This window comes from Lampris incognitus, chromosome 1, assembly GCF_029633865.1.
Source record: "Lampris incognitus isolate fLamInc1 chromosome 1, fLamInc1.hap2, whole genome shotgun sequence".
NCBI classification, from domain to species: domain Eukaryota; kingdom Metazoa; phylum Chordata; class Actinopteri; order Lampriformes; family Lampridae; genus Lampris; species Lampris incognitus.
In genome coordinates, this window is record NC_079211.1 from 149156756 (window position 1) to 149170196 (window position 13441).

The window sequence follows — 13441 nt, forward strand, 5'->3', positions numbered from 1 at the left end:
CCGAGCCATGAAGTCAAAGGAATTGTCTGTGGACCTCCGAGACAGGATTGTATCGAGGCACAGATCTGGGGAAGGGTACAAAGAATGTCTACAGCTTTGAAGGTCCTGAAGAGCACAGTGGTCTCCATCATTCGTAAATGGAAGAAGTTTGGATCCACCAGGACTCGTCATACAGCTGGCTGCCCAGCCAAACTGAGCAATCGGGGGAGAAGGGCCTTGGTCAGGGAGGTGACCAAGAACCCCATGGTCACTCTGACAGAGCTCCAGCGTTCCTCTGTGGAGATGGGAGAACCTTCCAGAAGGACAACCATCTCTGCAGCACTCCACCCATCAGGCCTGTATGGTAGAGTGGCCAGACGGAAGCCTCTGCTCAGTAAAAGGCACATGACAGCCCGCTTGGAGTTTGCCAGAAAGCACCTAAAGGACTCTCAGACCATGAGAAACAAGATTCTCTGGTCTGATGAAACCAAGATTGAACTCTTTGGCCTGAATGCCAAACGTCACGTCTGGAGGAAACCAGGCACCTCTCATCACCTTGCTAATACCATCCCTACAGTGAAGCATGGTGGTGGCAGCATCATGCTGTGGGGATGTTCTTCAGCTGCAGGAACTGGGGGACTAGTCAGGATCGAGGGAAAGATGGATGGAGCAAAGTACAGAGAGATCCTTGATGAAAACCTTCTCTAGAGCGCTCAGGACCTCAGACTGGGGCGAAGGTTTACCTTTCAACACAACAACGACCCTAAGCACACAGCCAAGACAATGAAGGAGTGGCTTCGGGACAAGTCTGTGAATGTCCTTGAGTGGCCCAGACTTGAACCCCATTGAACATCTCTGGAAAGACCAGAAAATAGCTGTGCAGCGACGCTCCCCATCTAACCTTACAGAGCTGGAGAGGATCTGCAGAGAAGAATGGGAGAAATACCCCAAATATAGGTGTGCCGAGCTTGTCGCTTCATACCCAAGAAGACTTGACGCTGTAATCGCTGCCAAGGGTGCCTCAACCAAGTACTGAGTAAAGGGTGTGCATACTTATGTACATGCAATATTTCAGTTTTTTATTTTTAATAAATTTGCAAAATTTCTACAACACCTTTTTCATTTTGTCATTATGGGGTATTGTGTGTAGATTGATGAGAAAAAAAATGAATTTAATCAATTTTGGAATAAAGCTGTAACATAACAAAATGTGGGGAAAGTGAAGGGGTGTGAATACTTTCCGGATGCACTGTATACGCAAGTTCAAAGAACAAAAAGAATAATAACAAAAAAAGAAACAGATTGCGAGGGAAATCAGTTATATAAAAAGGGATTGTGCAAGAAGCTTTTTACAATCAATAGAAGCAAACTAATACGTAGGAGGGAAAAAACAAATAAATTAAGGTGCACACGTTATTAATAGCTCAGTAGCATTAGTCAATTAATCAATCAATCAATCAAGCTGCATTTTATATAGTGCTTTTCTAGCTGCAAGAGCCACAGCAAACAGGTCAGTGGATAATGCAGTCATCATGGGTCTGCAATGCACCTTGCAATACCTTGACTCTCCAGGGAAATAAGCAAGGGTCCTGTATATGGACTTCAGCTCAGCGTTCAACACCACCATCACAGATATCCATCCATCCATCCACTTATCCTGCCATCCGCTTATCCTGCTCTCAGGGTCCTCCACTCCAAACTCACCCAGCTAACTGTACAAGCCCCGACCTGTCATTCAAAAATTTCCTGACAGACAGGAGACAGCAGGTGAGGCTGGGGAAATTCACATCCAGCACCCTGACATTCATCACTGGTGCCCCCCAGTGATGTGTGCTTTCCCTTCTGCTCTCTTTCCTCGACACAAATTACTGCATCTCAGGAGAACCGTCTGTTAAACTCCTGAACTTTGCAGATGACAATGCTCATCAACCTCATCCAGGACGGTGACAAGTCTACATACAGACAGGAGGCTGAACAGCTGGCCCTCTGATTTGGTCATAACAACCTGGAGCTGAACAGCACTGTGCCTACTGTGAAAACCTTCAGGTTTCTTGGATCCACAATCTCCCAGGACATAAGGTGGGCGTCCAACACTGACACAATAATTTAAAAAAAAAATCCAGCAGAGGATGTACTTTCTCCGCCAGATCAGGAAGTTCAACCTGCCTCAGGAATTGCTCATTCAGTTCTACTCTACAATAATCCAGTCTGTTCTCTGCACAAGCACCACTGCCTGGTTTGGATCAGCCACCAAACAGGACAGGGACAAACTACAACGGACAGTCAGGACTGCAGAGAAAATCATTGTTTCCGACCTGCCCTCCATTCATAACTTACACATCTTCAGAGCCGGGAAATGGGCAGGCAACATCACTGCAGACCCATCACACCCTGGTCACAACCTGCTCCAGCTCCTTCCCTCTGGTAGGCGCTACAGAGCACTGTACGCCAAAACAACCAGCCTCAAGAGGTTTCTTCCACAGTCTGTCACTCTGTACACTTAACACTGTCCTAATAAATCTAAGCACACTGTATTATATACTAAATATTGTACGTATACATGCATTTTCTGTCATGTCCGCCTAGAAGAAAGCCACTTTATTTTGTCATTGTGTTCTGCATTTAACCCATCCTACTATACAGGAGCAGTGGGCAGTTTCAGCGCCCAGGGACCAACTCTAGCTCTTCTTTCCATTGCCTTGCTCAGGGGCACAAACAAGAGTATTAACCCTAACATGCATGTCTTTTTGATGGCTGGAGAAAACCAGAGCACTCAGAGGACACCACGAAGACACGGGGAGAACGTGGAAACTCCACAAAGAAACCTCATGTATATAAGTAACCTGCCAACATATTTATCCCAGCCCCTTGGCACTCTACACCATTGCACTATTGACCTCCTCTTTCACCCGTATATAGTTATTCCTTGTATATATTCCTGAAGACTGTTGTGCCATCATTCAATGTAAATACACTGAGAACCACTAAGCCGGTGTCAAATTTCATGTACGAGCAACCAAAATACATGTCAAAAAATAAAGAATATTCTGATTCTGAAAGATTTTCTGCCATTTTTAATTTTGTCCAAATCGGGGGGGGGGGGTTTGCGACTCCTACCAATTTGGAGCAATTGTCACCAAATTTGGTGCAGAGCATGTCTAGATGAAGCCAGAAAAAGTTAACTTTTTCTGACTTTTGATATTCCATACTCTTTCATTATACAAGCCAATCACACTTTATCAAAATAGCTAATCGATGCATAAAATTTGGTAATGAAGTGAGATTGGTTTATTTATTTATTATTATTATTATTATCATCATTATTTTGCCTTAAAAATATCTCTCTCAGAAGTCTCTCAGAAACTGCAATGGCTACAGTTCCCATACTTGCAAGACAGGGTGGAAAACTCACCCACTATTCCTACAAAAAATATACCGATTGGCCAGATGGTGTCGCTATAACAACAATCTTTAAGTTTTGGCCCGTAAGTCTCAGAAACAAAATTCTCCCCTCCCCCCCCGGATTCTGTGGGTCCAGACGGATCTAAAAATAGAAGCCACGCCCATTTGAGCCAAGAAAGGTTTTCCGCCATTTTGAATTTTGTCCACCAAATCTGTTTTTGGGCTATTCCTCCTAAAATTTTGATCAATCGTCACCAAATTTGGTACAGAGCACCTCTGGGCTAAATTGAAAAAAAGTTAATTTTTCCAATTTTTGATATTTCATAGGGTGTCATTATAAAAGGCAAACATATTTTACAAATATAGCAAATTTTAATTGCAATAACTCATGAACGTGTTGCGATAACCTTAAATTCGAGACACACACGTACGAGGTTTATAAATAATGTTGCGTTCGGGCGTCCGGGTGGCGTAGCGGTCTATTCCGTTGCCTACAAACACGGAGATCACCGGATCGAATCCCCGTGTTGCCTCCGGCTTGGTCGGGCGTCTCAATTGGCCGTGTCTGCGGGTGGGAAGCCGGATGTTGGTGTGTGTCCTGGTCGCTGCACTAGCGCCTCCTCTGGTCAGTGCTACGGCACCCTGGTGAAACTCCTCACTGTCAGGTGAAAAGAAGCGGCTGGCGCCTCCACATGTATGGGAGGAGACGGGTGGTAGTCTGCAGCCCTCCCCGGATCGGTAGGGGGGGTGGAGCAGAGACCGGGACTCGGAAGAGTGGGTAATTAGCCGAATACAATTGGGAAGAAAAAAATAATGTTGCATTCTTCTCTGAGAAAGAGAAAGAAAGTGAGAGTGGCTTCATGAGGCCAAAGACCTGTTGATGGTAGTTATGATTAATTACCTGTCATTAAATTCGTTTTAGTCTGATTAAGAAACGAGGAACCCTCCCTCTCAGAGTACGCCCCCTAATGGTGGCCTGAAGCTATGACAGAGCACGAGTTTGGCACAAAGCATAATAGTCTAAACTGCTAGTTGTAGTAGTTAGCGTTGTTGTTCACAACAGGAAGCCAAATCTGGTGCTCCTGTCTGGCGGCTGACATGTCGCCATGTAATGCTTCTTTGCCAGCTCCAACATGTAAAACATTACAGGCAGGAGTCCGAGTCCTGCTTAGATAAGCCTGTTATTAACACAACCCCTTCGTCCATGATAACTTCAGACAGCAAAGAAGGGAATATAGGAAGGCTGAACGTATATGGGAAAAAAACTAAACTTGAAGTCCACCAACTCCATATGAAGCAGTTATTATCGAATCTGAACCCGATTATTAAGAACATGGGAGCCGCTCACTTTTCTGGCTTGATTAATAGTAATAATCACAACCCAAGGTTTCTGATTAGTACTATCAACCAGCTTGTAAATCTGCAAATCCCTCTCCTCCTACCATTCCCGCCTCTTCTGCTAATGACTGTGAACATTTCTCATCTTTTTTTGGTGGCAGGATCGATGGTCAGAGGTCCAAAATTACACCCACTGTTTATTTATCCCCTGTTTTACCCACCCCCACCCCCCGCCCATTTAAGCCGTCCTATTTTCACGCCTGAATGTTCTCCCATTTCCCTGCAGTTCCTTTTAAATACTGTGTAGCCCATATGCGTCCCACCTCCAGTCCCTGTGATGTAATCCCCACAACATTTCTAAAATCCATCCTTCCTTGCTTAGGTCCCACCCTACTCTCTATTATCAACTACTCTGTCACATCCAGGTCCATATCTGACTATTTTAAGATTGCCAGTATTCAGCCATTCCTCTGAAAAAAAAAACCCTCTGTCAATCTGGCAAGGTTAGAGAACAATAGACCAATCTCCAAACTTTTTTTTCTATCCAAAATCCTTGAAAAAAAAACCCAATGCTGACCAACTCCTGTCATTGATTGAAGGTCATAACATTTTCGATAAATTTCAATCCGGCTTTCCCCACAAGCATAGCACTGAGACTGCGTTACTAAGCGTGACCAATGAGATCCTTACACATGCAGACAAAAGTGAATATTCAATTCTTATTCAACTGGATTCAATTGCTTCCTTTGATACCATCGATCATGCCATCTTACTTGATAGGCTGTATAACTGGGTGGGCATTTCTGGTACTGCGTGAAACTGGATTTGATCTTATTTGATTGATGGTATTTTGATGTTGTGTGGAGTCCCTCAGGGGTCTGTTCTTGGACCACTCCTCTTTTCATTAAACATGCTTCCTCTGGGCTATTTGTTCAGCTGCTTTCATGACATCTCATGCCACGGTTATGCCGATGATACACAGATCTATTTCCCTGCCAAACCCAATGACCTGAATCAACTGTACTCCCTCCATGATTGTTTAGCCGCCACCAGAGATTTGATGGCCCTTAATTTCCTCCACCTAAACCCTGACAAAACTGACGTTCTATTAATTAGTCCTGAGAGCTTTGCCACTGCAGTTGATCAGTTTATTAGTCCACTTCACTCAAATATAAAGAACCTGTTTAAGTCTTTTGACCACCACATTAATAAGCTTGTACAGTACTGTTTTCTTCAGCTAAGAAATATCGCAAGAATCAGATATATTTTGTCTTCTCGGGCTCTCAAACTACTAATTCACACTTTCATTTTCTCCTGTCTTGTAACTCCCTCTAATCATGCCTCAGTCAAGCTGCTTTAAATCGTTTACAGTTGGTTCAGAATAAAGCTGCCAGAATATTAATCAGAGGCGGTTGGTCCTTTGGGCGATTGGGCAAAGCACCCACAAAGGGGAAAGAGATTTTTTTTCCCCTATCACATTCTACCACAGTGTTACGCTAGCTGGGACTGTTCTAGTCAGTTTGCCCTGCCTCTGAATATCATAGTCAGCGTCAACGCCCCTTTTGAACGATTTCATCCATCCATCCATCCATTATCCAAACTGGTTATCCTGCTCTCAGGGCCGCAGGGATGCTGGAACCTATCCTAGTGTGCTTTATGCATGTTAGTTTTGGTTGTACGAGGTTCTCTCTATGCGCTTTTTGTGACATAACAGCTTGTGACCATTTTTCTCATCATGGATAAATTATAGACCTACATAAACGCTCATAACGGACATCCGGGTGGCGTGGTGGTCTATTCCGTTGCCTTCCAACACGGGGATCGCTAGTTCGAATCCCCGTGTTACCACCGGCTTGGTCGGGCGTCCCTACAGACACAATTGGCCGTGTCTGCGGGTGGGAAGACCGATGTGAGTATGTGTCCTGGTCATTGCACTAACGCCTCCTCTAGTCGGTCGGGGCGCCTGTTCGGGGGGGGGATAGGTGATGCTCCCACGCGCTACGTCCCCCTGGTGAAACAGTGGCAACTGGTGCTAGTAAGTTTTGGGGGCGCAATTTAGCTTGGCGCAGCACACCTGACAGCTGCTTTAATGTCCACACAGTCACAGAGTTATTAAGAAGGACAATGTAGCCTATAGAGTTTATCAGGGTTCGTAGACGGTGGGTGATTGACAGGCGAGACGAGGCGTGGTGGTGGGTGTGAACATGATTGACAGCCACGAGAATTGTCCAATCACATCAGATCACAAAACATTAAAACAATACCAATTCACTGCCAATAAAAGTGTGCACAGAACTGCGCCCCTTGGAAAACCTGAAGAAACCAATCAGACAGCAACCTCAGGTCACCTGCTCGCCACAAGTTTGAGGGCTTACATAAGCTATGGTTTGGCAGGTGCCCCTCACCCAGGAAGTATATGTATTCAGACAGGAACCAACCAAATACCATTTGAACCAGTATTTAATGCTGCTGGCAGGCGCTCACAGACTGTTTAAGTAGATTTTCACGTCTTGATGTTTGAAGGGGGCGGTGCCCCAGCGCCCTGTACAGGCCAGCTGCCACTGGTGAAACTCCTCACTGTCAGGTGAAAAGAAAAGCGGCTGGTGACCCCACATGCATGAGGAGGCATGCATGAGGAGGCATGTGGTAGTCTGCAGCCCTCCCCAGATCGGCAGACGGGGTGGAGCAGCGACCAGGACCGCTCAGAAAATAGGGTAATTGGCCAAGTACAAGAATAAGTGCTCATAATAACAGGCTCCGAATCCGACACAACACCTGACAAAGTGCTGTGAAACAGAAGCGCAGAAACAGCATGCTAGCTCCAAAAATTTAATATTTGAGATGTATATTTATTTAGAATTCCTTTATTGTCGTTTCTCAGTACTCGCACACATTGAAACGGCTTTCACCGTCTGCATTTAACCCTTCATATACACTAGGGGCAGTGGGCGGGGCCAACTCCAGTGCCACACTAAATCTATACGTTTCACAACCTGAACCCAACAAGATTCAAACAGAGATCACAACACGCATGTTTCTCCGGGTGGCGTGGCGGTCTGTTCCGTTGCCTACCAACACGGGCCTCGCTACCAACACGGCCTCGCTACCAACACGGGCCTCGCTACCAACACGGGCCTCGCTACCAACACAGGCCTCGCTACCAACACGGGCCTCGCTACCAACACGGGCCTCGCTACCAACACGGGCCTCGCTACCAACAAGGCCTCGCTACCAACACGGGCCTCGCTACCAACACGGGCCTCGCTACCAACACGGGCCTCGCTACCAACACGGCCTCGCTACCAACACGGGCCTCGCTATCAACACGGCCTCGCTACCAACACGGGCCTCGCTACCAACACGGCCTCGCTACCAACACGGCCTCGCTACCAACACGGGCCTCGCTACCAACACGGCCTCGCTACCAACACGGGCCTCGCTACCAACACGGGCCTCGCTACCAACACGGCCTCGCTACCAACACGGGCCTCGCTACCAACACGGGCCTCGCCAGAACGAATCCCCGTGTTGCCTCCGGCTTGGTCGGGCGTCCCTACAGACACAATTGGCCGTGTCTGCGGGTGGGAAGCCGGATGTGGGTGAGTGTCCTGGTCGCTGCACTAGCGCCTCCTCTGGTCGGTCGGGGCGCCTGTTCAAGAGGGGGGGGGAACTGGGGGGAATAGTGTGATCCTCCCCCGCGCTACGTCCCCCTGGTGAAACTCCTCACTGTCAGGTGAAAAGAAGCGGCTGGTGACTCCACATGTATGGGAGGAGGCATGTGGTAGTCTGCAGCCCTCCCCGGATCAGCAGAGGGGGTGGAGCAGAGACCGGGACGGCTCGGAAGAGTGGGGTAATTGGACGAATACAACTGGAGAGAAAAAAAGGGGGGGGGGCAGGCACGCATGTTTCTGTCGTAACAACAATACTTTTTTGGGGGGGGGGCTAATCACCCTTATTGCACCTATTTTTATATTTATTCTATCTTGTATATATATTTTATTGTTCTTTCTGTCTGCCATTAACTGTTGATTCAGTACTGAGTCACCCCCGTGTTCTGGGATGTGCTGGATCACGTCTGTTGGATGGCGTCTGTTACAATCCTTTGTTTGAATGGTGTGCTGCTCTTCAGTTTAAAACTAACTGGGAAACAAACAAAGCACAACTAAAAAACAAACAACGCAGATGAAGTGAAACGGTGAGTCTCAACTCATACATAAAATGGCACGTGACATGAGAGATTATTTTACCAATTTCATTTTTGAAATCTTGCTCAAACACTTGGCAGCTGCAGGACAGTGCAGGAATGAGGTTCAGCAGAAACTTTGCTGTGTTAAACGTGATGACATGAAGTGAATTGTGAGCTGCATGTAGTTTTGCTTCTTCAATACCGACACAAAAAAACCCTCAACTCACTTCATTCATTTAACGTCTAAAGGTGACTCATGGTGGCTTACCACTGGGAGCTGTGCAAAAAGTCATTGCTAATTCCCTTCTACTGCCTGAGGCACCGGCTCTTCCAAATGAGCAGCCCTCCAGAGTCAAGACGCACTGGGTGTGTGGCGCCACTTGACAAACCAGACGGCGTCAAATTAAGAAAGGCATGAAAACAATGTTCTGGTAGGAAGTGTACACTTGGAGCTGAGAAAAGACAATTATGTGCTGTTGTCCTGGTAAGAGGAGCTAACATAAAATGCATGTGTCATAACGTGATGCAGGTTGCATACAGAAGTAGTCCATGTTCCCGGGAGACTTCTGTCCTCCTCAATATTTCATGTCCCGAGCTATAAATGTAAAATCCCGTTCACGATAAGCGGATGGGTGAGTGAGTTGGATGCCTTCCACAAAGGTTTTTACAACTATGGAGAAAATGACGAAAATGAATATTGCATTTCTGGTCTGTGGTATTAAAGACTATACAGTATTTTACAGTATGTACTAATGTGCTTGTACTCATACTGAGCACGACTTGCTGTAGGCATGTCTGCAATGATCTGGAGGCTCACAAGGTTCCACGTGACGTGGTTGGAAAGCATCCACATGTGGGTTGTCTGAGGTGTGAAGGAGTGCATCATTAGCATATGTGAGTTAACATAACTTGTCAGTTGGGAAAACACTTGAGGTCCAGTGACGTGCTGGAGACAGAACATCGCCGCAATGTCCCGGCTGAGTGTAAAATGAGAGACCTCTGGTGGTTGAAAAGTCGGTGTAGTGAACACTCCTGTAGAGTTTGTCATGGACTCGTCTTCCATATCAACATATCTTAAGGAGGAAGGTGCATGGAGGTAACAAAAACACCACAAACAAAGGCTCACATCACATTTTGTAAACCTACCTGGATGTGACATACCTAATGTTCAGGAATTTGGACTTTGGTATGTCCACCATTTGCCTTAACTCCAGTTTGTGTTGCCTGGCATTGATTCTGCAAGTTTGTGCAGAATTTGAGGCTCTTAACTATTCCAGCAGTCTTTCAGAGCATCCCAGAGGTTGTCCTGAGACGTTCACAGCATGTTTCACCTTTTCCCTTTTCACCAGTCCCCACAGCTGCACAGTAGTGGGGTTAAGGGCTGGTGAATGTGGAGGGAAAAGCCACACAAGCCAACATTCCTTCTTCTTCTTGGACTTCAGATAGTCCTGGCGAAGCTATGGCGCGGTGTGTTTTGGATCATTGTCCCGCTGGTATATGAATCCTCTTTTGAGACATCTTTAAGCCAGAAGGGACGTTAGCCTCTGTAGAATAAACTGGCCCTGTGTGCTGGCCTGTCCAGGGTGTCTCCCCGCCTGCCGCCCAATGACTGCTGGGATAGGCTCCAGCATCCCCGCGACCCTGAGAGCAGGATAAGCGGTTCAGCTAATGGCTGGATGGACGTTTCCATTCAATGTTTTTGCTTTAAGTGAGAGGAAAAAATTTTTAAAAAAATTTAATGTTCTCACATTTATTCACTTGCTTTGTGAAGAGCAGTTACGTTGTAGTTATTTGAACCAATCTCTAGGTGTTTTATTCCTCAAGCTCTCTCCGTGTACACCACTGGTTAACACTAACAGACGGTAGTTTAGACTCTGAACAACCATCTGTTACCTTCTTATTGAAGTCTAAACTTTAGAGTACAATAAGAAGACTGCCACACGATGGCAGCATCTGACAGAAGGACACTCCTCCTGAAATTAAAATAATACTGCTATGTAGTCTTGAACTGCCAGTGCATGGTCCTCATGCATTTCCACCCAAAAGAACTGATTGATTGATTGATTGATTGATTGATTGATTGATTGATTGATTGATTGGTTGACCCAATAGCTCATTAACAAAACAAAATGGTTCCCAGATAGCAAAATTGCTGAGGCCCAGACCCGCCCCACACAAACACTTTAATCCGGCCCACATACCGCGTGGAATGATGGCACTTGGGCGGTCCGCTCCTGTTTGCCAGATCTGGGCCAGAACCAAGCCATAGCAATGCCACATATTTGCCTAAGGTGGCCATATTTGTTTTGTGATATTTGGGCCATAGTCACCATTTACCACACGGGCCACGTCAGGGTCACATCCAGATTACATGTTGCTGAGAGCACCGCATCTTTGCCAAAAAAGACCCACATTTGATTTGGGTCATATTTGCTATTATACATGTGGGCCACTTCAGGCTCATATGCACTATGTCAGGGCCAGAAGAAGGCCATTAGTGCCACATCATTGCCTGAAGTGGCTCACATCCAGCTGCTATCTGGGTTGCTGCCTTTAAAGTGAACAGATTTTGCAATTTGATGTATATAATGATTACCTGGAGCGTGGACGGAACTCCTCTTTTACAAGCAGAAGCTCAGTTGTACTTACAGCTTTTATCAGTTTACATTACAGCTGAATACAAGTGGTGCTCTGTGGCCTTACATGTAATAAACACCGTAAGCTGTACTGCCGCATCGTGTTCCTTATTTTAGCATCAGCATCTCAGGAAGTGAAGGAACTGAGTCCTCAGTTTCAGAGAATAGTATTATAGCTATTTAAAAACATATACACAATTATATCCCTCACCATCAGTTCTTTTCCATGGTGTGATACATTTCTATGTCATAACAGATAAGAGTCTGACAAATTCCTCACTTCTTCTTTGGCCTTAAAAATACTGTCGAACATTCACTGTTGTTGAGACGTTACATTTTCATCATTTATAAAGAATGGCTGCCTCACACAAATAAAGGTCGACAAGAAAGCGTTGAACTTGGCATTCAACCTGGCATTCTCATACTGGCTGCATAAATCAGACTCCCTCATCACCGCTTGCTACAGTACCCTCTCACGAGGAAGGGTTATCAGTCTTCTGTAGTCAAGTCAAGGTCATGGTTCGAGGGCGTCGTCGGTAGATACCATAACAAAACCCCATATGCTTGGTATCTTTGTACGTTCTGTCTTTCATGCAGCTTTGCATGGTTTCCACAGACTGCCAACTGCCAACACGGCACATATCGCTATTGAAGGCCATGTTGTGCCGTGATGGGAACATAATGGCTGGGGACTCTGAGAAAGTGACTTCAACAGACAAATGACCTTCAACCTTTAACACCGACGATGTGAACAAGAACTGGCTCACTGAAACAACGGCAGGTTGATCAAATAACTAGTTCTATATTTGTCATCCAGGAAGATTTACGTCACTGGTCCACCAGGTTGTCGTGGCATGGCATCATAAAAATGATGTGCAATCCTCGGCGTGTCTCGTTTGGTCCTAACTACAGAATCATGACTTACATCTGCTGTTTGCATGTACACTCTTGTTTGATTTGTGTAGGAGCTACATATAGAGATGGACTTCTTTAATGGAGCGCTACAGGTCCTCAAGAAAAAACAGACATTCACCATTTTATATGTTGCTCCTTTGACGTGAATTAATAAACTTGACAGAGAACTGGTGTTTAACATGGAGGCTGCCTTCATGACTATGACTAGCATGAGATGTTGGCCACAGAACTTGGCCCAACACACGTGAAAAGAATATCATCATCATCTCAAGTATGACTGTCCTTCAGGACACCTGCGCGTCACAGCTTTTTACGTGGAGTGGCTGATGCGCCCGTAGCCACCACATGGTCCTTGGCAGGGGGGTGGCTGGAGTCTAATGGCATGGAGAACCGAGACGACTGGGCACCACCCTCTGTTGCAGCCTTCATCCGCCTCCACTGGAATGGTGACCTGGAGACATCTTCCACCAGTGCCGCTGTTGAGGTCTTTGTTGGATCGCGCTTCGTCTGGAACCTCCCCCTTGAACCGTCCGCCTTGGGTGACCCTACCAGGAGCCAAGCTCTGGACGGCATCGCTCTTGGGATCATTGGTACACACAGGCTTCTCCACAACGACAAGGTGGCGAGCCAGGAGAAGTGAAAAGAATATAGAGATAAATTCTACAGCACGTCTTCCATTGAGTCTTTACACCACATCATCTCACCAGGGATGTTTTCTTTACAAAAATAAAAAAATAAAATTTAAACGCTGAAGTTTGTACTGTGGCTTATGAAGTAAAAAAAATATGTAATTGAGAATTTCATTCAGCAAATACTTCTCCGCAAAACCGCTTCATTGAATAATGCACCGTTTCACTGCTTCGCAAAGACATTCCCAGTCGTCTGCATCACTGCTGTTACCTCGTCTGAGAGCTGGATTTGAGTCATTCTTGTTGTGTTATCACAAGCTCACAGGTCACCAACTAGTTTGGTGAAAACAAAATAC